Here is a 27,199-nt window from a genome sequence, read left to right as displayed (position 1 = left end):
TTCTAAAAGCAAACCATCCCCAAACTCAGAGGGCTTAACAACAGTAGTAGGGACAACAAATCTCTACTCCATGTGGTCTAGGCCTCAGCTGGGAAGACTTAAAGGCTGGGGTTTAGAATCATCAGAAGGCAGCTTCACCCCACATCTGGCAGTTGATGGTGTATTATGGCTGGGACCTCAGCTAGGGGTCTGCTGACATTTCTTTGTGGCCTTCCCATGTGGTTTCTCTATGGGGGATTAGTTTGGGTTTCCTTTCAGGAAGACAGCCAGGGTCCAAGAGCAAGGACCCTAAGAGGACCAGGTGGTCTGCATCACATTTTATGACCCAAGTTCAGACGATGCATGGTGTCCCTTCTGCTATAATTGAAAGCGAAGGAATATTGACTCTAGCTCTTGATGAGAGAAGCCTCCAAATCACATTGGAACATGGAGCTGTGGGATGGGACTTGTGGTGTCCACTTTGGGATGATATAATCTGTCACATTTTCTCTCCTCTCCTTACCTGCAGTCACTGTTTTAGGTCTGTGTCTCATCCCCTTTTTGCCGGAACATTCAGGCCAATAGCTTCTTATCTGGAGGTCTTTCTGCCAACACTCTAATTCTCTTCAATTCTGCTCTTCATATAGCTTTAAGAGTGCCCCATTTAAAATGGGAATTTTTCATTACATTGTTTCAGAACCCTAAAATCTCTTTCTGAAAGAAAGGCCTCAGCCTGGTGTACAAGATTTTCATGTTCTGTTTGCCAGACTCTCCAATCTAGTCATATGGCTTTCTCCAACAAGCTTCTTGTTTCGCCCCAGTCCCATTGCCCCATACACACGCCTCTTGTGCTTTTTTCAAGGTTTCCTTTCCCTCACGTGTATCCCTTATCTTCATCTTCCTCTAGCTAGTACATTCCAATTCTCTCTGAGGAGGATATGGTGAAGGCTCCTTTACCCAGTATGTGAACGATTTCAACCCATCTTCTAAGTTGTAATTCTCATTTCTACTTGCTATGCCTCCTTTCCCCCATCTATTAAATGGAAATACAGTCCTCCATTCATATGGCTCTTGGAAAAATTAAGTAAATTTAAGATATGTGAAGTACTTAGAAAATAATACCCAACATATGGGAACTGCTCAAAAGATGTTAGGTATTACGATTAGCTTCTTGTACCTTGCATTTCTGGCAAACTAGAAAAATTCTGGAAGAGGTCTTGACTCAGTATCTTTTCTTATGTTCATCTTTGCATGGGATTCTCTACCTCAGTCTCTCTCTAGATCCCTTCTCCCTAGTCCTCAAATTGTAAGTTCCACAAATTCTCAAAAGAAGGCATCTGCAGTGGATTGAATGTTTGTGTACCGCACCCCCCCCCCCAAGTTTATATGTTAAAAGCTAATGTCCAAGGTGATGTATTAGGAGGTGAGAACTTTGAGAGGTGATTAGGTCATATGGATGGAGCCTTCATAAATGGGGTTCATGTCCTTATAAAAGAGACCCCAGAGAGCTACCTTGCCCCTTCTTGCCAAGTGAGGACTCAGTGAAAAGGCAGCCATCTATGAACCAGAAAACATACCTTACCAGATACAAAATCTACCTGTGCCATGATCTTAGGCTTCCTATCCTCCAGGACTGTGAGAAATAAACATTGTTTGTAAGCCACCCTGTCTCTCTTCTTTTGTTCTAGCGGCCCAGATAAACTAGTATCTTTCTTCTCCTGACTTTAGACCTTCATGTCTTTGTTGTATACTCTCTTAAAATCTGTACATTTATTTTTTTATATTAGTTTGCTTAAATGTGTCTTATTTAATCCTTGAGGGTAAGGATTACATCATATAGTTTTTTCGCTTTAGGTCTTAACAGTCAGCCTTGCTTGGAGTAAGCTGATATTCACCGCCTTAAATAGACTTAAGACAAAAGAATTACTTTATCAGATATTTTGGTGTTATTAAACAAACACAAATACATATTAAATTTGACATTTAGTTGGATCATATTATGTCATATATTTATTAATGTATTTTATAAGATATACCCAATGCTTTGTTTTATATGTATTATATATAAAACATCAACTTTCATTTTCAGTGTTAATTTTGTCAATGTTTTGATAATACCTTTTTTTTAATCTCATTTCTCTTTATCCTTGTTTAAACTCTTTTCAAATTAGTTCAAAGGGAAACTATTATACAGGCTGTTCCCCAAAGCATCTTAAATACAAAATTTTAAATTTTGTTTATAATGTATAAGGAATCACTTATTCATGTTTATACTTGTTAATTTTATAATTTATTTTGAATCCAAGATTTATTTCATGACTACTCAGCTGGTGCCTAATATTGGATAAACATTGGAGCTACGAGAGTTGGCAAGACATAATCTTCATTCTCAATGAGTTTAGCATCGACTAGGTAGAGAGGGAAGAATGAGTAGGGCATACAGATAAAGAGAAGAGTTCAAAAGGTGTGATCTTATTTTTAGCAAAGAGGAACAGTAAAGGATTTATTGGAGGACATGGTATTTGGGCTGGGTCTTGCGGGATAAGTTTGGTTTTATTTGGTAAATATTCATTACTCTAGAGTAAAGAAGAAAGCAGAATTGTCCAGTGTGCATAAGGGGAAGAACCAGAAAGCTAGTTGGAGCCTACTGCCAAAGTCTTAAAATATTCCACTTTGTTCTGTAGGTGATGTGAAGCCGTTAAAAGGTCTAGGTGTGATCAAACTGAGTTAAAGGAAATTGCATGGGGGAAAGAACCACTGAAGTGAATGAATTAGTAAAAGCATCTGACCTCAAATACTGTCTCTGCACACGTTTAAAGAAAATCTAATTTGGATGTGGATATATTTGCTTTTACACTGGCAATCCTATTTCATAAGCTTGAGGTCGCTTTTTTGGTGAGGATTTTCAATCACTCCCAACCCAAGCAGGAATCACTCCAGTGAGTGACCCTGGAGCGACAGCTCCACAAACCAATTACAATACTCAGGGGATCTTGGCACAGGGTCTGTGTCACTCTTATTTCAATTAACATCTTTCTTAATTAGAAAGAAGTACAGAGGTACAGAGGCTAATACTTTTAATTCATTGCCCCTTATTTAGCTTTCCGTCCATTGAATACATAAGATCCTATAGATGAAAATTTAGAGAGACAAATTCATGGAGAATTTGATTAGGACAATAAAAAGTTAGGTCAGATAAATCATACACAGTTTAAAGTTTATTGCAACCTTCACATTTGTCTTGAAGAAGTTGTTTGATTGTGCTGTAGAAGCTATTTCAGTGGACTCTATATGTCAGCCTGTTATGGACAGTGCTCTAATTAAGCCAACATCATCCATAAGAATTAGGTCCCTAGTTCAGTTTCCAGTAGAAAAACCTGCAGTGAGTCACCTCAAAAACAGCAAACCAAAATGAAACTCGTGTTCTTTCATTTTGCCAACTGTACTTTGAGACACTTAGCTATTCGTTATAGGTATTAATTTGCCAACGGGAAGTACTTTTAATATATATACTGAGGATATTATTTCAGTCAAAGAGAAGACCCTGATTCACTACTACCATCCCAACCTTCTGGTCTTTTCCAAAAGCTGGATAACCTGACCTTAACTAGACAACTCATGTAGAAAAAGGTCAAAGGCAAATCATTGCTCCCTGAACTTGAAGCTCTCTGTACTCAAATAAGAAGGGATATGCATGGTATAAAATGGTAAGAGAGAAGCAACTCAAAAGGGCCTTTATACTTTAGTGAAGTCATCACTGTGTAATATTTAGTAGGTATGGTAACAGAGAAAATTCTACCAGAAGTATTTACAGGTATTAAACACAGCTATCTGGAGATAGGAGTCCCTAAGCTAGGGCTTTATGTCATCTCTCTTTAATTAAAGAGGAGGAACCCTTTTATTTAATATTAACAGAACCTGTGAAGTGCTTTCATCAATTCATACACATTGTGATGAGACTAACATGATTAATGGAAACTGGGTTTTCCCCTTTTTAGGTCACTAAAAATAGCTTCCATTGGTTGAATATTTACTTTATGAATGCTTCACATAAATTATCTTTTTTATTCCCTAAGGTTATGGATTAATATAATTACATTAATTTTATAGGGGAGGATGCTATGGCTAAACATGTTCAAAGATGTTTCCCAAATTATAAGCAATTAAATGAAAGTCAGTGTTTGGATCCAGATTAGTATGAATTCAAAATCTGAACTATTTCTCACATTTGTAATGACTGTAATGCAATACCTTAGGATCTTCTGTGGGATGGTATTTAAAAGTATTCCTTAAATTGACATTGACATTGGTTTTGGCTGCTTCTTCAGCAGTATCCTATTAATTGGGACCTTTTAACACTAAATATATGAGGTCCACAGGCATAATATCTTGATGCAAACTGGATTAGGAAAGGTTCAGTTCAAAAGTAACCTTCAAGTTGCTTTTTCAGATCCCTAAGTTGACGAATGTTAACTGTCAGGTAGAAATGAAGCAAAACTATCCTATGGAAGAGTTCTACTTCCTTTTTCGTTTGGTAACTTGGTCTTAGTTATGTTCCTTTCCTTCTATTACTCTTTTTCCTTTTCATAAAGTAGTGTAATTGTGACGGTAGTAGTCCTTTATATTTAGGACAATCTGTATGTAGTATGGTTCAACCTTTTAGAACTCAAGTAAAGCTTAGTACCATAGTTTAAATAAATATTTTGCTTTAGACTAAAGCCTACAGTCTGAGTGTTTGTGTCCCCTGAAAATGCAAATGTTGAAGTCCTAACCCCTGAAGATGAAGTATTAGGAGATGGGTCCTCTAGGAGGTCCTGTTCATGAGTTGGATTAATGTCCTTATAAAAGAATCCCAGAGAATATGAGGCCCCTTCCTCCAGGTAAGGACACAGTGAGATATCTTTGATCAGTTGGGAGAAGAGTGCTAACTTGACCCTGTTGGCACTGTGATCTCAGATGCCCAGCCTCCAGAATGGTGAGAAATACATTTCTCTTGTTTTATAAGCTACCCAGTCTGTGGTATTTTGCAGTAGCAGCCCAAATGGACTAAGATACTGAGATCTCAACGTTTTCAAGCATGAAGACCTGTTTTTTTTTTTTTTTGTTTGTTTGTTTTTGTTTTTGTTTTTGTTTTTACTCATCTCCTTATCTGGGTGCATTCAGTTGGTCTAGTAATTTTTCAGCTCTGAGTCATGCCTCCTTAGCTCACCATATACCCTGAATATCAACTAGTGCCAAGGGCTACTTCTTGGGTTTGTCCTGTCAATTTCTAATTTAGGAAAATGGGATGCAGTAACTTTCTTGTGCTATTTATACATACTCAATACTTCTACACCTTTAAACCCTCAGGGACATTCAAGGAAACTTCACACTTTTTGTGTCATTTCTGCTCAGATTCAAGGCCATCAGACTTACAATTAATTTGCATTTTAGACCCTTGTGTAAGAGGATGTCATTTCTTAGAAATGCTACAGGATGATAAAGTAAAGCAAGAATCATGCCTTGCTCTGTATACACTTAATTAGGAATTCTAGTTAATTACTCATTATGTCTAGCATTTACATTTCTGGAAATTTACAGAGAAAACAGTTTCTTCCCCCTTTGTGTAAAAAAACAAAACAAAACAAAACAAAAAAAAAAAACCCTTCAGCACGGGAAAGCTTTTCTTTTTCATACAATCAGATCCTTAAGTGACCTTTGTTAAAATTACTTTTCTATCTCAATGTTTTCTTTTACTTTTCAGTTGATAAAAAAACAGCCTGTCTAAAGAGAGACAAATTTTATAGTTAGGTACACTAAAAGCACAGCATGGATGAAAATAAACTATTTGTTTTATTTTTAAATTCAACAAGCCCTTGTACTTTAAGTGCTTTAAAATACTAGCTCATTTAGTCCTTATAATAAGACTAAATCCTATTATTATCCCATTTTACAGATGTGACTGTATGTGTAGTCATTATTAGATATTAAATAATATCATTAGAGGGGCAATGACAGAATGTTGGAATTCTATATATGAGTTTAGAAAACTGGCAGAAGTAAAATGTTGACCACCAGCTTCTTTGAAGAGCTGTTTATTTTCTCTGTGGCAGTTCTCTTAGACTTAATCTCAATGGTGAGTCAAATCTGTACTAGGAGCAACTTCCTCAAGAATTCTAATGGACAAGCTCCCGAAGTTAATTCTGAAGATGAACTCAGTGTATTACATTCTGCACCACAGTGAGCCCATAATAGTGAAGCCCCAACATGGGTCCTTTTTATAGCTAGAGTAGCAAATTAAAGGAGATTTCATTTGGTTTTGAGCCATTCTCCAATTTAATTGTTCACATTTATATAATAGGTGGTAGCATAACCTGTTGGATAGGATCGCCCAAAGCAGTTCTATTTGTTCCTTAACAGGCTGTGTGATTTTAGGTAAATCCCTTTATCATTTTCTGATTTTTGTCTTCTTTTCAGGGAAACAAGTGTAATGCTGCTTTTCTTTCCCTACCTCTCTCCTACGAGTAGTCTATGATAAAAACTCCAAATCCCTCTTGCTCGTGAGGAGAAGAGGCACAGCTGTGCGTTCCCTTTTCTTCTATTTTCAGCTTATGTGAGACTACTTGTAATATTATCCACTATTCTTGCCTATGTGACATTTTGTGATTTTGATGGACAAGAAAACCTTGTGCAGTTTGTTAAACATCCTATTACAAAAGCTTTTGATAAAAGCAATATTTTAATACTTGTTGGACTATATAGAAATTTGCTTCTTGAGATTGTACCAGCTTTGACATAATGGGCGTAGAGGTTAACTTCTTTATTTTTTGCGGAAATATTTATTCAATCCTACAGTGAATGATAGGAAACAAAATGGGTGAACATTGAAGTAGAATTTTAAAATCCTGGTTTTTACTTCCTGCTTTGCCATTTATAGGTCTGTGTCCTGAGATATGTTAATTAATGCAGCTGAGGTTTTATTTCCTCATCTGTTAAATGAAGCTACTAATATCTCATCTGCCTTTGAAAACCAGAGATGCCATTTGTCTTATTGATTTTTATCAACAAATGATGGTGATTTTTAGGAATGAAACTAGTTAAAGGGGTCATGGTGACCTGTTCTGGTTTTGCATGAGCAATGATGCCTTTAGTCCGTTTAATTTAAATGATGTTGTAGTGGGTTGCCTTTGCACCTTTCTTTAGGAAATCCAGAACTGTTAAAGGGAACTTATTTGTACTATAACAAAAATATCCAAATATATTTTTCTCCAGGCTTCTAAATGTTTTAGTTGAGTTTGGATTCCTTTGCAGATTTTCTTCAAAGCCTTTTGAAATCATTTAGAGAATGCTCATAGTGTTTACTGTGATTCGAGGTCAAAATCGCACCAGGCTCCTTCCTACTTAACTACTCTTTTCCTTCTACACATGTCTAAATTGGGTTTTCCGTATTTCCTTCAAAAATACTTCGTTCTTTGGAAGTTCCTGTTTCATATGCATTATAGAATGGAAACCAGAGTCATCATGAAACCCTTCCTGCTACCTTATTCTTTCTTCCTTTTTGTTTTGCCCATTATAATCTAAAAAGCATCAAGAACCATTGATTTCTTCTTTCCCTACTACTTATATATTTTTCGCATATGTATTTCTTTCAAAGTTTTGAATGAGTATGAGGAGCAATATTTTATGGGTAAGATGCTATAGAGCGGGAGAATCAAGGCCACTGAAAATGACCACTGATAGTATAGCCTAAAGTCTGTGCTAATCATAATAGAAAAGTTAAATATTATTTTTAATAGATTTGAGGAACAGATTTGGCAAGAGTAGCATGCTGCTTAAGTATTTACTAATTGACATGGAAATTAAAGCAAATCAAGAATGCTAGTATAAACATTCACCAGTGAGAGACAATATGTAATATGACATGTTATTTAATATTAGACTTAATGACTACAATAAAATATAAGTTTTTGGTTGTCTTGTGTGAGTTCATGTTGTGTTGTATGTCTGCTTGTGTGTAGTAAGTACTGCTTTAAGTTATACCATTATCATGGGTATGAGAAAAAGAGCTAACATATATTAAGCATTCTTCTAAATGATTTCCTAGTTAACTTTTATTTAAACTTCATAACAGTTTCATGCAGGAGGTACTATTATTATGTCCATTTTACGGATTGCCAGGGCTAAGGCAAAGAACAGTTATTTGCCCAGAGTTATAAATCTCTAGTAAGTTGCAAAGCTGGGATTCTGATCCAGGATGTACAAATTTAGGTCCTGAACTCTTACCGTCAACACATGCTCCTATTTACTCTTATGAGTATTTCATCATGATCCTTTATAAGTAGTCATACTAGAGGCCAGTCAGGAAGAGTCATCGATAATAGGGTCTAGAATATAACTCTGTTACCATGGAAGTAATACATACTTGGCCAATACACTTTGCTTGTTTATTGATATTTTCAAAATTAAATTCAAACCGTGGGTGAGTGGTTGATTGGAGGTGACTGCATAGGAGGTAGATAACTGGAGTAGGGCTAGCAACCCAGAGGTATGTGTGTGAAGGAACCTGGAGAGCTGAGGAGGAGTAGAAATGGGTTTTTCGCAGAATCTGCCTTGAGGGTGATTCCTCAGCAAGCTCAAAGAGATCTCTGTTTGACCCTTGGGGGGAAATTTAAAGAGTGGTTTCCCACCCTACTAGAAAATCCATGACATATTATGACTGCTGTATAAGATAAATATCTATATACAGAGGAGTGGTTTTCAACTGGGGGCAATTTTACCCTACCCCTGGGTGGCGTCTTGCAGTGCTTGCAGTGTCTGGAGACATTTTTGATTGTCGTGACTGGTGGGGGGAGGTACTACTGGGATCTAGAGAGTAGAGTCCAGGGATGCTGCTGAACATCTGACAGTTCACAAAACAGGTTCCCCCAAACCCCAACAAAACAAATAATTATCTGTTTCAAAATGTCAGTAGTGCCACTTTTGAGAAACCCTGATATAGAGGAATAGGTCCTCCACCTGTCGACATACAGACTTGAACAACATAGCATAAATTCTTAACTAGTAACCAGAAGCAATATAACCCATAAGGTCCCAGCAGCAATGGTCACAATAAACTCCCCGATGCGTCTTTATCTTCATACAGGAGAGTCTGGAAGAAATCTGGGACATTACTCATATTGAAGTATCAATGAAGCATTCTCTGGTGACTTCAAAAAATAGTAAGAAAGTAAGTAGAAGGAAAACCAGATTCTTCTTTCCCCTCTCCCCTCCCCTCATCTAAGTCTGTCTGTCCTTCCTTCTTTCCTTCCATCCATCTGTGCACCCATCTTGTCTCTGTCCTTTCAACCAAAACAATCGTGCTTCTCTTATGTATTAGGCAATCTGTATAAATTCAAGCATGAAAAAGCCAAAACATCAAAATGGAATAAAAAATTTTAGGAGGTCTATGATACTTTTTGGTATCTATTCATTTATTTAGAACACTATAATGGTGAAACCAAGTGCATGGATAACGTATACTTCTGTGTCAGACAAATATGCTCAACGAAAGAAAGATAGCAACACTTTTGTCTCATATCTCCACATTCAGTATGTGTGAACTCTCAGACATTTGTACAATTTAATCACAAGGGGGAGCCAAATAAGACAGGGTAGATATTTCTATGCAAATCAGTCATCTTTAATAGGAAAAAACCCCCAACCCTATAGCCCCTGTCCTGCTGACTAATTACTCAGATTATAGCTAGACTGAAAAAGAAGATAGGAAACAATTGCAACTGAAAATGCAGGTGTTGACAGTAGTTTCTCCACTTCTGAAATAACATTGGGAGGCTGGGGGAAGGGCTCTGAATTCAATAGGTGTATTTTTCACAGAATTTTCCTAATCAGCGAAAAGTGGCCTTCTATATGTATCTCTTTTTAGAAAAAAAGTCTATAAAGTGTGTTCGTAAATAAGTTTTTGGTAATTATCTCCAAGAATATTCTGCTAAAACCAAAAAGAATAGTCAAAGCTCCAGAAGAATCAGTAAGAAGAAAGAATAAAGGCAAATATTTCAGCAAGGAAAAATCTAAAGCAAACAGTGAAACAAATGAGGTTACAGACAATGGCATGAATGTTAATGAACATAAAGCCATATAGTGGAAATCTGCTAAATGCATAGTTGAGGGAATTGAGAGGACATTTCCCTAACAGTTTGTTCTTGTTGCTTATAATTTTAAAAAGGTATTGTAGGATGGCCCAATTCAGTCCCAACATCATATTATGCAGATGTGTTACAATTCCCTACTGAAGTTCTGTGGAAGAATCGAGTCTAATTTAGCACAGTTGTTTCACACGATATCATCAAGATCAGTAAATGAATACCCAGAGCATGTGTGAGAGGCTGAGAAGTGATTGCAGTTTTGCAAGCAAGAACTAACTATTCTTTGGAGGTTCATAAATTTGTGAGAGGGGGAAAAGAAATTATATACAACAACAACAACAACAACAACAAAAACTCACCCAATAGTTAGTTAACTTTAGACATTTACCTTCAAGTTCAACATGCATTTTATTTACATTTTTATTTATAATGATGAAACCAGAAAGCTTCATAATTTCTAACCAAGGGAATGGCTCACCTTCGAAGTCCTGTTTATATTATGCTGAGAAGGAAGACATGCTGCCACTCTTAAGACATAGCTGGTATGACAAATCATGAAGGTGGGCTTATGTCAGATCATCAGGCCTCAAACTAGGCACACAGTTACATGTCAGTTCTTTTAAGTGCAGAGGAGATGTTCCTGGAAGATCTATCACAATACTCTACTCAGCATTTGCCCTTTCCACAGGGAGAGACACTCATTTATCCCTTCAACAAAGATCTGTGGAATGTCTGTTATGAACACTATGGAGTGTCCACTACTTGAAATTCATAGTCAAATTGAGAAGATAAACATGAAACTAATGAACAATCGTACATACAGTTGATGAGAACTAAAAACTTCGTAGAGCATGAAGCAACTATGGGAGAATGAACTCTTGTCTAGAGGAATGGGGAAAATTTAAGGAATATTCACAAAAAAGGGAGGGATAAGAAGATGTCTAAAAGATTAGCAGTGTTTCCCTAGACACAAGTTAAGTGTGTATCACTGAATGCTGCCCCTTTTTTTTAATTTAAATTTTGCTTTATTCACTCACTTCTTTTTTTTTTTTTTTTTAAATTAACATATAATGTATTATTTGCCCAGGGGTACAGGTCTGTGAATAGTCAGGCTTACCACATCACAGGACTCACCATAGCACATATCCTCCCCAATGTCCATAACCCCACCGCCTTCTCCCTATCCCCCTTCCCCCACAACCCTCAGTTTGTTTTGTGAGATTAAGAGTCTCTTATGGTTTGTCTCCCTGCTGATCCCCTCTTTATGCTGCCACTTTTATTTAATTTTTTTTTTTTTTTAAAGATTTTATTTATTTATTTGACAGAGAGAAATCACAAGTAGATGGAGAGGCAGGCAGAGAGAGAGAGAGGGAAGCAGGCTCTCCGCTGAGCAGAGAGCCTGATGCGGGACTCGATCCCAGGACTCTGAGATCATGACCTGAGCCGAAGGCAGCGGCTTAACCCACTGAGCCACCCAGGCGCCCATATGCTGCCACTTTTATAAGACTGCCCAATTCATCTAATGTCAGACACTAGCTAGCTTAAAAAAAAGATAAGCTGTAAATACCTACAAACATTCTTGCCAGTTACCCTAGAACCCATCGCCACTTGTGAATTTTATCATTGTCAGGATACAATATCCTCACCAATTTATTTTGGATCTTGTATTGGACTTGGTGTTGCCTCTGTGGACTCTGTTCTGGCTTGCTGTTCTCTGTGAAGTCCTTTTTTGATTCTCTAAACACCAAACCCCTGCCAGTAGTTGTCTGCCTGGCATAAAGGTCAACCACTCCTTCTCCTCCGGAGAGGAGAGAGATTTACCAGAAGTGATGAATTGTTGATGTTTCCAGGGATGCTTGTGTGTGTGTGTGTGTGTGTGTGTGTGTGTGTGTTTGTGTATTTTTGTTGTTGTTGTTATGGAGCGTGAACTCTATGTGGGTCAGGTGAAACTGGAAAAATATAAAATTAGTTCTTCCAACTACTTGTTAATTTTTTAAAATACATATCTACTGAACAGCAGACATTAAGTAAGGGAGAAAATGGATTATATTTATATGCTAGAAGATGACACAATGGACAAAATAGTATAGAAGAGGGGTTGCTGATATAAAGCAGTCAAAGTGGCACTGGAGGAGAATGGATGGCTTTCAGGAGTTATTAAAAAGCAGTATCTCAAGACTTGATTTCTTCTCTGTCCCATCCATTGGCCAATTTTCTTATTCCCATGATAGTGAAGAGCAGAGGATGATTGCCAGATTTTTACCTTGAGGTAAAAAAGGAATAGCCAGTAATTATTGATATGGTGGCATGCATCATGCTTAGTGTCTTACTTGCACCATCTAATCTAATCATCGAACAACTTGATGAGTAGTTGTTCTTATTAATGCTTTTTTGTAGATGGAGGAAGCAAAGAGGTCCACGGAAGGAATCTTGAGAAACGATGCATTTTCTGAGGTGGGTATAGGAAGAGGGATAAGTGAATGAGACCGAAATAGAGTGGGCAGAGTTAGGGAGAGAAGTTCTGGGGAGAAAAAGAGGAGCGAGGACAGAACCATGAGGTAAACAACAGCATTTGTGGGGGTGGGCATGAAGAGGGGCCTGGCAAGGGATTTATAAGAAGTTCTCAGAAATCTAGAAGGAGAATGAGAAGAAAACAGGGAAGAGTTTTGGGGGAGAGAAAAAAAAAAAAAAAAAAGGATAGCTTGCTAGGCAGTGCCCCAGACTGTGAGAGGTCAGGTTATTTGAGGATGAAAGGAGCCTTGAATTTGGCCTTTAGAAGCTTGTTCTATGCCCTGTTAGCAGGGTGGTGGGGTAGCAAACTGAGGACAAAGGATGAGGAGTGAATTGAGTGGAAGTAGTTCGTAGCCGCCTGAAGGGAGGAGACACTGAGGAAATCAGTGATGAGGAGGAGATGCACAGGTCGAAAACCAGAGGACAAAGAGATTAGAGAAGTTTCTTTCTTTCTTTTTTTTTTTCCCCTTAAGATAGAAAAGAGATTCATCATTTTGTTTATATAGAAAGGCTGAGCGGAAGGAGCCACTGAAGATGGTGAGGAAGGACATAATTGAGAGAATGTCTTAGAGGATGTTGGAGGAGATGAGTCAAAGATACAAAGAAGGACAGAAGGAAGGACACCTTGTTCCCTGACCCTGGTTTCCAGCGTTCAGATGCGCGTCTGAAACACTGGGGAGTAGAAGGGAGAGGAAACGTGAAGTCATCTAAGGGGTTGGGGAAGTTAGACACAGAGAAGCTTTTCATGCTCTTCCAATGTGGAACTGGGGCAGGCCGTAAAGTTTTATATATATTTTTTCATAAAGAAAAATAAATAAATGTAGTACATCTGCAGTATGACTTTGTACTAAAATGAGCCTCACTATGGTGCCTTCTTCAAAATTAACAGATAGAGGCATAAAGTGTTACAGAAAGTAGTTATATTTAATTTACTGTATTTCATTTGTTTAATATGGCATTTGCAATTGATGTTCCTTTTGGTGTGATAACTATCTACAAATTGCCATGCTTTCTTTCTCAGAAATTCACTGTTTCTGAAAAGAAAAGAATCTGCAGATTAAATTAGACTTGTATTTTTAAAACTGTATATTTGTGAACATAAAACACAAAACATACAAATCTATGTATTTCACCACTACCTTTATCTAAATCAAATTAAATACAGTTGACCCTTAAGCAACATGGTTTTGAACTGCATGGTCCACTTATTTGTGGATTTTTTGGGGGATAAATACTGTACAATACTATAAATGTATCTTCTCTTGTGTTTCTCAGTAACATTTTCTTTTCTCTTACTTTATTTAAGAATGGAGCACATAATATCTGTAACATATACAACATATGTTTTAATTGACTGTTAAGGTTATCAGTAAAAGTTTCTGGTCAACAGTAGGCTATTGGTAGTTAAGTTTTGGGGGAGTCAAGAGTTATATGCAGATTTCTGACTGCATGGGTGTCTGTACCCTAACCCTTGCATCGTTGAAGGGTTAATTGTATTTTTAAACAAGAGCAACAAAAATAAAGCAAATGACAGCAAAAGGAATAGAGGATAAAATAGCATAAAATTCAATAGAAAGTAAAAGATTTTAGATTCTTGTATGGTATAATGGGTTCATTTCAACTCCCTCCCCCCCAAGTAAATGAACCTTTTCTTATAATAAGACTTCTTAATAGAATGTCTCAATGACATTTGGGAAGAAATTCAATTCCTAAACATATAATTGCGGCACAGAGGATGAGAAAAAAAATCAACATTTTTTTACCCTACAAAAAAGTTACTCTTAGTATTGAATGAAATACTAGAAAAATGAAGGTATTTTTACACAGAGCATGCCAGTAGGAGTTGCCTACATATATACCAATTAAAATTTAGTTACTCATTATTATTCAGTCCTTTTCTGGCTAGGATGCCAAGCCAGTATATATTTAAATGAAATAAAAATAATGCCTCTTTTATCTACATCCATAAACATGTGTTTTGGTAAGGAACTGACTATTTCCCTCTGGCAATAATTTATTATGGGAAAAGAAAGAATATTTAAATATAACTCTAATCTTACTGGCTTTCAGTTTGGTAAAGAGTTTGGTCTTATGTTCTGTTTTCTAGATGTTCCTAAAGCATCCTGACATTGGAAATAGGTAGGTCCTTCTCAAAAGGATCTCAGTACCTTAAGACCCAAACCAGGTCTTAAGAGTAGGAGGTTGACCATATGTATTTTGGCCCAACATTATGTTTTAGACACCAGTGGTTCATGGATTCAACTATCTTGCTCTGGGATGGGCACTGCCTCCATTCCTTAAATGAACTGTCTTTAAGGGGCAACATATTAAATGACTGTTTCCTTTTAAAGATTTACTTATTTATTTATTTGACAGAGAGAGAGATCACAAGTAGGCAGAGAGGCAGGCAGAGAGAGAGAGAGGAGGAAGCAGGCTCCCCGACGAGCAGAGAGCCCGACGTGGGACTCGATCCCAGGACCCTGAGATCATGACCTGAGCCGAAGGCAGCGGCTTTACCCACTGAGCCACCCAGGCGCCCGACTATTTCCTTTTAGAAATCAATTTATCAGAAATAAATATTCACTGATTGGTTAGGGAAAAAGATGCTAGTTAAGGGTGAGAAGTATTTCCTAAAAAGTGGGCAAAATCCCCAGTAAGTGGAGGTAGGGGATTATCACAAAAACTTTGCTTGCTTCTTCATTTTCCATGTGACCAAAAGCATTCTCGTCTTCAGAAACCATTTGTCACTGGGCTTTTTCATGTGGAAGTGCTATAAATGGACCTTCCAAGAGACACATCAAAGGGTTTTCATTTCTATTAAAGTCTGTTTTACAGCTAAGTTCATTCAAACAAAATTTCTTGTCGTGCTTGTGTAAGTAACCTGCCTGGATTGGCTAAAAATGTAATTTATTTCTCTTCCCTCAGATTTATGGAAAGTTAATGAAGGCCAAATTCTTCCTTTGCATTGTGGAAGAGCACAGTTTGGTCTTATGATTGCGACTCTTAAATGTACCAAATACAGTATGGGTTTTCAGAAAGCATTTTGTTTAGTTGACCTCTAAATCTATGAGCTAAGGAGATTGGGTTGGTAGGCATGACATTTCCACTGCAGTATTTCTGGGACATAATTATCTCAAAATAATGTAAGGAAGGCCTTTTTGGCAACATTTTGTAAATCAGTTATCTAAATCTTTTGGAATATCACTTAAATTTATTTGGAGAAAATAGTGATAATAAATAGTTGAAATAAATAAAATAGTTGAAAATAGTGATAGTGAAAATAGTTGTAACCAGTTGCATATCATAAACAGAACTTATTCTGTATATAAATCATGATTGTTTTCTATATTAGGCAACTAGGAACTAAGTTTCAGACGCTCACAAATTTTGGCTATTAGTCACTTTTCTTCTAGTTCTTAGCAAAATTAATATTAGAGGTCAATAATTAATAAATTGTCCCTCCTACACAGGAGTTTATTGAATTGTCCAACAGTTCTGTGCTGTTGTCAGCATCACTCCCTTCTTAGAGAGGATTCCCTAACTCAGAGATGGTGAGCACTTGCTTCAAGACCTCACAGCCAGTACATGATGGAACTAAGACCCAGTTCCAGAGTTTTTGACTCTGAATACAGTGCTCCTGGCATCAAAAGCAAACAAAGCAGCCTCCCCATGGTCTGCAGTTTACAGCAGCTGACATTTGACTTGGAGATTAGAAAGAACACAGTAGTATGATTCCTTAGGACAGAAAAAGAAACGGTTGTATACTCTCAAGGAATTGAAAATTTTGAGTCCAGTTAATGGGAAGGGAGTTCCATGAATGACTTTCCTAGTTACTGTTCTTTTTATTGACATTGTTGTCAATAAAGAAAGTCAGCACGATGAATATAAACCACATTCCCTAAGACAGAAGCAGGACATAAGTGCTTCTGAAATCTCTGTATCAAATGTGTTTAGCTGTACAAATACACAAAATCTCACCCTGAGCTACCTGACTCTGAGACATGTGTTGGAGGAGCATGGAGACTCAAACTTGCAAAGTTAACATTTAGCAAGAAAAGCTCTGTCTAGTGCATAGAGGCATCTCATATAAGGGGTCAAGAATATGGCACTTTTTAATATGGGAGTTCACCTTCCTCTACTTTTTGTTTGTTTGTTTTTGTCAATTACTAAAGTTCTAGAAAAACAGATTGCATGGTGTCAGAAACATTATGTATATATACTGACACTAATTTATCTTGCTAACTGTGACCTTAGAAAAAATTCTGGCGGAAAACCATGAGGGTAATTTTGAGCATAGGATTTGATTGAATATGTTGGCTAGTCATTCAGAAAGAATAAGACACCCACATTTCCATGACTACATGATACAGTGTTTGATCGTGTAGATTCTGGATTCAGACTGCCAAGGTGAATACTACCAATGCTACTTACTGTGTGTCCTTGGTCAGGACAATTAAGTTCTCTGTGCCTCAGATTTTCATCTTTTTGGGATGAAAATCTTGGGACCTTATATAGTACCTATCTCATTGTGTTATTATGAAGGTTAAAGTGTTTCATCGCTAAAAATTATTTAAAGCATTTCCTAGCATATATATAGAATATGTTTGCAAAATAAAAATAAATTAATTACATTGTCCTCAAATATTAACTTTATACTTCCTAAGAATGATAAAGTCATAGAAGTTTAGAATAAGGAGGAACCACATTGGTCTCTAAAGAAAAGCGGGCTATTACGTAGTATACTCTCTAATGATACAATTCCTTTTTTCAACTACCTATTACCAAAAAGCTTCTGATGTCTCAGTTTCATTGTAGTGAAGTTTTTAGCTTTAATGAGAAAGAAAGTAATGTGCTGGAACTGTTTATAAGGAATTAACTTGTGAGAAAAAATATCCCACTTAAAGTCTGCTTCGTTTGCACAGTAATAGAAAAAAAATCAACCAAATTTCTAAGTGTAGCTTTTAATTAAGCAAGCAGTATGGAATATTTTGAATAGCCGTCTATCTGGTTACCTGTTGCTGGGGCTACTGTTGAGGCAAGAGGCACTGATGAGAAGCTTCTCTGGATTGTTTTTTGTCACTGGACAGAAGGTTAAAGCTGTAGGAGTGTTTTCACGCCTCCTTGTGAGTCTGTCTTTATGGGATAATTAAAGGCGAACAGAAAGGAGTATAAATGAAAAAGTTCAAGCTCCAGTATTATAGGACTTTGTCACTTTTCTTTCTGGATATCTTGCTTCTGCTTTTTTGTTGACTGCTTTTGGTAACTTGAACATAGGAAAAGATACACACTGTGGAGATACTGCCATTAAAACAAACAGACATATTATTTTTTTTCTGACTTTTAAAAAAAGTCCTGACCTTTTGGTATATTAATCACTGTTTAAAGAAATCAAGTTCTCAACAGAATTTTACTTACCTTACCTGATACTGATTTTTGTTGTAATAACTTATAATTTAAATATGATTAGTGTCTATGGGGCAATTATTTAATCAATTCATCATAAGATGTCTAATTGTGTTTCAGATTATAGTTGGAATCAGGGTCACATTGGTCTCATATTCTAAATCTAGTAAGATATTTCTCTCTGACATTTTGTTTGACATATTCTTTTAATTTTTAAAGTACTTAGAAGCTGATTTTATTTTGCTATTGCTTTTTTACTTTTGTGTGTCTTCTTTCACTAGGTTAATAGCTGTGTTTGCATAAATATTCTGTAAAATAAGAATGCATTATATTTTCAGTTAAATAAGAATGGAATTTTACAAGTATATAATGTGTTATATAAATGTGTTTCATTATCTTATTATTAGTTGGTCAAGAGAAGAAAATATGAAATCTGTATTAACTGTGAATTTAGTTTCATTGGAAAGGGAGAAGGGTGTAATCTATGCATTATCATATGGTCTATAGTCAATACTAACCACTGTCTCTGAGAGAGCATTTTGAATAGTGATGACAGAAGGGGAAGGATAAGAACCAGTCAGAAAATTGGGCAGAAATAAGTAAACTATGTGTAAAATAGTAAAGAGAATGTATTAAAGAGTTGTAAAATAGTTAAAATAGTAAAGAATGTATTAAAGAGTTCTATAATCCCCAAACTGCTGTCAAGGGCAGTGAAAAATGTAGCCTGAACAAATACCTGGTCTCATCAGCTTGCCAAAATACTTTTCTTCATTTGATCGTTGCTGTGTTGTACATTGTACATAGTCAGACATTTACTATCTCATTACTTTAGTAACATGCTGAATCTCAGCCTTTGTTCAAGAAGTGTAAAAGAGATTATTCAGCCAATTATGACATAATTCAAAAAAATTTCATGGATAAGCAATGCTTAGTTGAGAAAGAAATAATCCACTTAAGTATTTTCATAATTAAATGTTATTAATTGAATCCTCTAAATCAAATGCCCCGTATTTGATTTTCACACATGCTCATAAGTGCATATATGCATATAAAATATATGAATGCATATATACATAAATTATAAATGTATATTCATGAAAAAATGTATATGGTCACAAATCTAGATTGCACAAAGATGTAATATGGTTATTTCCTTAAAATCAAACTCAACTCATGAGCTTTTATTTCTGCTTAGTGTAGCACCTTTATTCTAGCCATTTTAGGGTAACTCAGTCACATCCAGTTTTTGAAATATATTTTTAATACACTTTATTTTTTAGAGCAGTTTTAGATTTATAACAAATTGAGAGGAAGGTATAGAGATTTCCCATATGCTCCCTACCCCCACACAAGCACAGCTTCCCAGTTACCAACGTCCACCACCATGGTAGTAGACTGTTATTGGATGAACCTATGTTGACACATCAATAGTACTCCAAATCCATGGCGTATATTAGAGTTCACTATTGGTGTTGTACATTCTATAGGTTTGGGCAAATGTGTCATGACATGAGTCCGCCATTATATTATCATACAGAGTAGTTTCACTGTCTTAAAAATCTTCTGTGCTGCATGTATTCATTCCTCTCTTGCCTTAATCTCTTCACTGTCTCCATAATTTTATTTTTCCAAAATGTTATATAATTGTTATATAATTGGATCATACAATATATAGATTTTTCAGATTGACTTCTTCCACTTAATAATATAAATTTAAGTTTCTCTGTGTTTTTTCACGGATTGATAGCTCATTTCTTTTAGTACTGAATAATACTCCACAGACTGGCTATACCAGACTATTTATTCATTCACCAATTTGGCTGCTTCCAAGTTTTGGCAATTATGAGTGCAACTGCTATAAATGTTACACAGATTGTTGTGGTGAGCATTAAGTTTCTAATTCCTTTGGGAAAATATGAAGGAGCATGATTGCTAGATCTTACGGTAAGATTATTTAGTTCTGTAAGAGGCTGCCAAACTACCCTCCACAATGGCTGTATCATTTTTCAGTCCTACCAGCAGTGCACGAGAATTCCTGTTGTTCCACATCCTGGCCAGGATTTGGTGTTGTCTGTGTTCTGGATTTCGGCCATCCTAACAGGTAATCGGTGGTATCTCATTGTTGTTTTAGTTTGTATTTCCCTGTTGACATACGATGTGGACCATCTTTTCACATGCTTATTTGCCCTCTGTATATCTTATTTGGTGAAGTATCGGTTAAAGTTTTGGGCCCATCTAATTTCAAACTCAGTCACTTTTAGGGTAAATATCCTCTCATTTCAAAATTTACCCCCATTATGACCCCTTAATGCATTCTTTGCTCCTTCAAAGCAACTACATTTGGGAGAATCCACTTAAATCTTTGTACTGGGGGTGCGGTGTAATGTGCACCTCTCATCCACAATGGCCTTTGGTGTTTATTGGCCTCCACTGAGGGGTAATTTGTCCCTCACACTTTTGGAGATAACCTTTGTAGCCTGACTTGCACCTGCTGTGAAGGTCAGTGCTTCCACATAAGCATGCGGTAGTCGGCTACATGGGATCTCCTTCTCTGAGACTGAGAAGTGTTTACTAGCCTCCTCCAATTACCTCAAGAGACTCCACTATTTCCCTGCAGCAGTGAGGGTAGAAAGTATTCCCTACAGCCACTGCTTCAGGAACATTGTCCTGGATTCAGACATCAGCCACCAGGAATTCATTTTAGATCTCCAGCTTTCCTAGGTTTGAGTCTTCTCAGTTTAACATGGGAAGGCCCAACACCAGTCCCTTATGCCTCTCATGTACTGGAACTTCTCAGCATCTAAATCATCATGAAATTTAGCTGCTATTTCTCCTTTTATACCAACCCAGTGTTGATTTTTTTTTTTTTCCCCTGCAAGGGGACATCATCATGATTCTTCCACAGTTTGTGTTATGGCATTACTGTTCTTATATTTCTGGGATTCTGCTCTTGATATTTTGCGCAGTCATTGGAATTCATAAGAACAATTTTTCTTATTTAGCCATGTAGCTCTGCCGGTCAAAAACCATGGTGCTAAGACTGTTATCATGATTATTTGCCAAAATCTACTCATAATCTCAAAATCCAAAAACTTGTCCTTTTGTTCTGTGTTCTTCCTATCCATATAATGGTAGAAAGCCTCTACTATTAAGTGGTAAAGAGAGCAGTTGTAACTTTAAAAAATATATACGTAAATCACAAACCTTACTCTATTTACATATCATTCTGTATCAAATTTTAATGGATACCAACTGTTTTGTTGCCTAGAAGAATTTTCCTCCTCCAAGAACAGTTTCTTTCTGAACTCAAACAATGTGGGGTCCAATGGAGCTTCCATTTTCTTACAAGACTTTATCCACTGACCGCACTGGATTGGTTATGGTAGGGAGATCTTACTTATTAAGGATTAATCAGAAGCTTTACAGGGATTCTTTTAAAAAGAAAGTATGGAAGACTTTTGAGATATGAGGATTATACATAAGAAAACAGTTTATGATGAGAGAATAAAGGTAACACACAAAAAGACAAGTAGGGGAAAGAGATGGGGAAAGTTTTGAAGTACAATTGGAAAATCAGAGTAAAGGAACATCTGATTCTTCGCTTTCTAGAGTTCTTTGGGTATCAACCCAGGGTGCAACACTGTTGGTGTTGCAACTTTTGGTACCCGTGTGATCCTGAACAAGTTATTTAAACTTTCTGGGCCACACTTACTTAGTCTGTGAAATAGGGTAATGGAGCCACAGATATAGGTTAAGCATACACTCCTGGCACCTATTATCCTATAACTTGTCATCAGATGGATTTCATGATAAAGGTAATCTTAACCCTAAGTTAGTCTTTTATTTTCCTCATAGATGACTTAAAAAGGTGGTTTTCTTCTATATCATCCTAGTTTTAGAGAGCAGCACTTACCAGTCGCTAAGAGTGAAAAAAGCATGGATGAAATTGATGTATTATTTAATCTGAGAAATGTAGGCTTAGCCGACTTCTGTCCCAATATTTAAATACATCTTATCCCCACAGCAGCATTCTGAAATAGTCCATGCTTGCACAAAATCAATGACGAATAGTTGCAGATTGCTAACCTAATATTTTTTGTAGTATAAGATTTTTCTCTTTTTTAATATTATAGGAAGAGTTAAAAATGACACAATTCATTTCTATAACATCGATTCAAAAGAAATTCAGTTCGCTTCCCAGTCCTCTCGTATCTTCTTTATACTTCAAGCATAACCTTGATTTTGGTGGAGCGTTAAAAACTATGTGAGTTTCATTTATAATATTTCTGCAGAAATACTAATGACTTTAACTTCATCAGTTTGTCATTGCAAAATTGCCTTGACAAATTGAGTAGGTGTTATCTCTATCTGATAGTAAATTTCTCAGCATAGCCACTGAGAAATGAAGCCTCTTTTTTCATGGTGTTTGCGGTCACTTAGTGTTACTCGTCTGAGCCATTATAGACAGTGCTTTGTGAGTGGCTGAAACCGATGGATGTAGACGGAGGCAATGGACTTGGGTACTTGTTACCCTGTAGGTCTGTACTTTCCCTTTTAACCTGTGGGGGGCAGAATTTCTTAGCAGGAAAAAACTCAGTCCATTTGTTACCTGTATTTTTAGTTGTTCTTTAAGAGCTTTGAATTTGGGGGGTTTGATTATAAAAACAATTGTGTGTTTATTGTAGAACATTTGGATTAGCAGAAAAAATATGTATAAAAAGAAGAAAAACACACCTTTCACTCCACCACCTAGAAGCAATCACTCTTCATTATTTCTTTCATGTCTGGGTTGGCATATGTGAGATATTTCGGTGTCATCAGTTTTATCGTCTGTCATTCTCACCTACTGTTGTGACATAAGAATTTCTTTCTAATCATTAAAAACCTTTTGGAAGCATAATATTTAAAGGCTGCACAATGTTTGCTGTAATGTAATGTATTTCATCCTTGCCTTCTTGTTTATGCATTATTTTTTTTAGGTTTCTAGAATTATAAATAATGCTGTGATGAACACATTTTTTTTTTTCCTCCACGAGAAGAACGTAATGAAAGCAGACAGAGCTTGGTGAGAGCAACTGCTCTTTCATTCTGCTCCAGTATGTGTCAGGGTCCTTAGTTCGTATAGGGATCATCATGTATTAAAGCAACGGGGGCAGCTTTGCTGGAGAGAGTGTGCTCTGATGCTTGAGACCAGGGAGCGGGATACAGTTATCCCTCGTCACTCCACACCCTGACTTGGGAAATCATTTCACTTTCTGTAGTTCATTGCTTGGTTAGACTTTCTCTTATGGAAAACCCCAGTGTTCCTGTGTACACCGTATTGCATGGTCCTCCGACGTTCGCCAGATGGTTTTCCTCACTCTGGGCTGTGTTAGGCACTCCACATCGCAGAAAGCAATACGGCACGAGAGCGATGGTACTGATGGTCATATGTATCTCTTGTCTGTTCTCATGAACTCTAAATGAGGAAATTTAGTGAAAGTTTTTTGATTGGAAATGGTGGTGTTGAGTGATAATAACAGGGAACAGAGCAGAGACGTATTTTAAGCACATTGTACTTTAATTGTATCATGGCTATCAGCTACTCTCTCCAGTCCCTTTAGCATGTTGTTGGGACATTACGAATGTAGTTAAAATTGTATACCCCTTCTGCCTCCTGTCACTGTTTTAAATTTCATTATAGTTTTCCCTAAGTCAGACTGTTACTGCCATTGATTTAGGAAAATAGTGACTTGGAAAAGTAAAATGTGGAGGGACTTCCCCAATGACTTTTTTTGGATTTATGATTAGAACCATAGAAACTTACATTCATATCCAACTCCACTGCCTTTCTCTCTCAACACTGTTTGAATAGACTTAGAATGCATTCTGAAGAAAGCCTTCATTGCCTCTGAGCAAAGACTGCTTCTGAGGTTGGTTAGGCAACTCTAACTCACAAGAGAATATGAAGAGAGGCTTAACCCACACGAACTCTGCATTTACCTGGCAGCCTAAAAAAGCTATATTCTAAGTACTTGAGGTCCTTAATGGGGAGTATAATTCCAAACTCTCAACCTCAATATTGTTCAAAAAGCTTAGCAGAGAGAGGGCGCCTGGGTGGCTCAGTTGGTTAAGCAACAGCCTTCGGCTCAGGTCATGATCCTGGAGTTCTGGGATCGAGTCCTACATCGGGTTCCCTGCTTGGCAGGGAGTCTGCTTCTCCCGCTGACCTCTCTCCTCTCATGCTCTCTCTCTCATTCTCTCTCTTTAAAAAAAAAAAAAAAAGGCTTAGCAGAGAAAAACAAATGCTTATGGAGGATTGACTGAGAAAAAAAAGCACTAATTCATTTCTGTGAATCAGTAATTCTCAGTGGAATGTGGAGAAGTGGAGGAAGAGGAGAGAAGGAAAGGGAGGAGTCCCAGTGTCCTCTCTTTAGAAGGTCCTGCTTCCAAGACAAGGTCATTACTGATAGCCACCACTACCCTCGGACGTGGATGTGGATAAAATTTGAGAAGCACTCCTTGAACAATGCTAAAGTAAGGTGGCAAACTAGTGACCTCTTAGTCAAATCCAGCTTGTATACAGGTTCTCTCTGTTCAGTTTACATGTATTTATAAACACACATGCACACACACATACATTAACAAGGAATATAAAATTTGCATAAAATTCTGGATTTCCCTGGAAACAATAGAAAAAAAAAATCTGACCATACTGAGCACATATCCCTGCCTGGCAACAAATGCAGGAACCAAGAAATAGTTCCTTCTTTGGTCACTGACCTTTTCCTTCCTTTTTGCTCACTCTTGGCTCCCATCACTGATTTAGATTACCAGTGTGGTCAGGGCAGTGTTGGAGATTACAATCTTTAGATTAAGGCAAAAGAAAAAAGAGCCTGGTAACTGGGCCACATCATTTTACTTTCTAGAAGCATTTTTTGGATCTTTTAGCCTGATGCCACAGGTCTTGTGACATAAGGAAATGACCCAATCCAAATTTAATATACAAACATTTTTTTCATTATTTTGGGCTTTTTATAAATAAAGTGACTAAAAGGACAGACTCTGGAGCCAGACTGCAGGAAACCCAATTCCGATTCCTGAATTTCCTAGCTGGAAATCTTTGGCTTGGCATTTGATCTTACTTTGATTCAATTTCCCTCTCTGTAAAATGGAGATAGTACCACTTATTTAGGATTTTTGTTAAGATCAAACCTATTAATTTGTGTAATGTGTTTAGGACAGTTCTGAACATTGACATTGAAAAATGATTAAGTGATACTCTTACTAATATTATTAACTCTTATCTCAGAATTAAGAATAGTTGCATTTGCTATTATGTTTTTCTATTTTACAGAAAGTCTAAAACATGTAATGAATCATGTTTGGGTCTTCTTATTGGCTGCTAGAAATTTTTATGTGAAATTTGATAGTAAACATTTCACTATACATGTTTTGTTCGCCTGTATCTTATTTTCCCACTGTTCATTGTCCTCTGTATAATTCTTAGTTATTCTTCGATTTTTCTTTTCTTTGCTCTATAATATGCACCTTTGCAAGTCATCTTAATTCTCTTTTGAAGCAATAAATGAAAGGCCCTCAAAATAAACCACAAGCAAACCAACATATATAAGCTCTTTTAATGGACAGGTATGATCAGTAAAACTAATTATTTCCCAACATGAATTTCATGTGAAGTTTGCTTTTCTGCTGACATTCTGAGCTTCCATTTATTTTCGGCTCTGTCTTTTAGCTTTAGGGATAAACTGATCCAGTCATCTTCAATAGCAGCACTCGAGCAAGTTCCTGCAGTCATGTTATTTCCCAAATGTCTTCAAATATATTGCATTGCTGCAAATTGATTTTTAGCTTGTCTTTAAACCTAACATCTCAGTATCCTATGCCCAGCTGGCCTTTTTTCTTTTTCGTTTTTTTTTTTTTTTTTTTTAAGGTGACCAAAGGGAATTGTTTGTATATTTAAATTTGGTACAGTAGACACAATATTAAAAGCAGCCACATATTCTATGTGTCTTGTGTAAAGTAGGCTGTTCCACCAATATAAATAACGCTATTTGGAAATGGTCATCCTCCTAATGTTCATTCCCAAGAGACTTAATAGAATGCTTGGGGAATTTTACTGTAAACATTTGATACAATGAGTATGAGAAAATTTTATGATTATCTAGTACAATGGCAGGGTTTTATTTCTCTTTTTTAATTTGATGGTAAATGAATGAGACTCTCTTAAAGATCTTATCAGCCATTTAAATCAGTGAAAGAGAAACCACTCTGTTGGGGTTTAATGGGGGGGGGGGTTGGTTACCAAAGTGAGGGATGGGCCATAGAAACCAAACGTCTAGAAGTGCTGTTACCCAGTACCGGATGAATTGCTCTTACCACCAACACGCAGGAGCCCATACTCTCACTAACTGTTTCTACTGTGTTCCTTCCTTCTCTCCTAATCTCATGCAAGCTCCTCCCATTGGCAAAACTTAACTGGAATACAAGCTGGCAAGGCGTTCTGGGAAGTGTGGTTTCAGACCCCCTTCTGGGAATCTGAGGAGAGCATAGAAGCACATGTTTTCCTGCATGTGCTTCCCTTACTCTTAGTCACTTTGTTTCTCTGTTGCTTTCCCGTGTTGTATTTATGTAAATATTCTAATTTTAAAACATTTTGAACTGTATGAAATATCTCCAGGTCCAGGACTGTGTCAGTTATGTCAGAAACACTTAGAGGAGCCACTTCCATCAGTCTAACCAGAAACATTTTAAATTATTTTATTGTCAATCCTTAAGTTATAAATTTTTTGATGAGCCAAAATACTTAATGTACCTCTCTATTATTTTAGCTACTTGAATTCTGTTCTCTTTATAGGGGTTAAGGTAATTTAATTATTCTATATGAACATTTTGTCAGACTTATTTATTTGTATTTGATTTTCATTTTGGTGTCCTGATTTTCATAAACGTTCATTTGTTTTTAACTGTCCTGTGTCAAAATATGGGCTTTAAGTATTTAGCTCCTACATAAAAAATGTGGTTGGTCAGCTTTCATTCCGAGCACCAACACATTTGGAAGAATTTGGGATTCTTGAAATGCATCATAAAATGAACCCAGAAAGACCAAGGTGTTCAGGTGGCAAAGACAGAACTGCTCAGGGCTTCTCCGTAACTGGGTGGGCAAATCAACAGAATCTGAGTGGGAG

This window comes from Mustela putorius, unplaced genomic scaffold (assembly GCF_011764305.1).
Source record: "Mustela putorius furo isolate JIRA1106 unplaced genomic scaffold, ASM1176430v1.1 tig00000407_pilon_pilon_pilon, whole genome shotgun sequence".
In the NCBI taxonomy this organism is placed as follows: domain Eukaryota; kingdom Metazoa; phylum Chordata; class Mammalia; order Carnivora; family Mustelidae; genus Mustela; species Mustela putorius.
Note: the sequence above shows the minus strand (reverse complement) of the source record.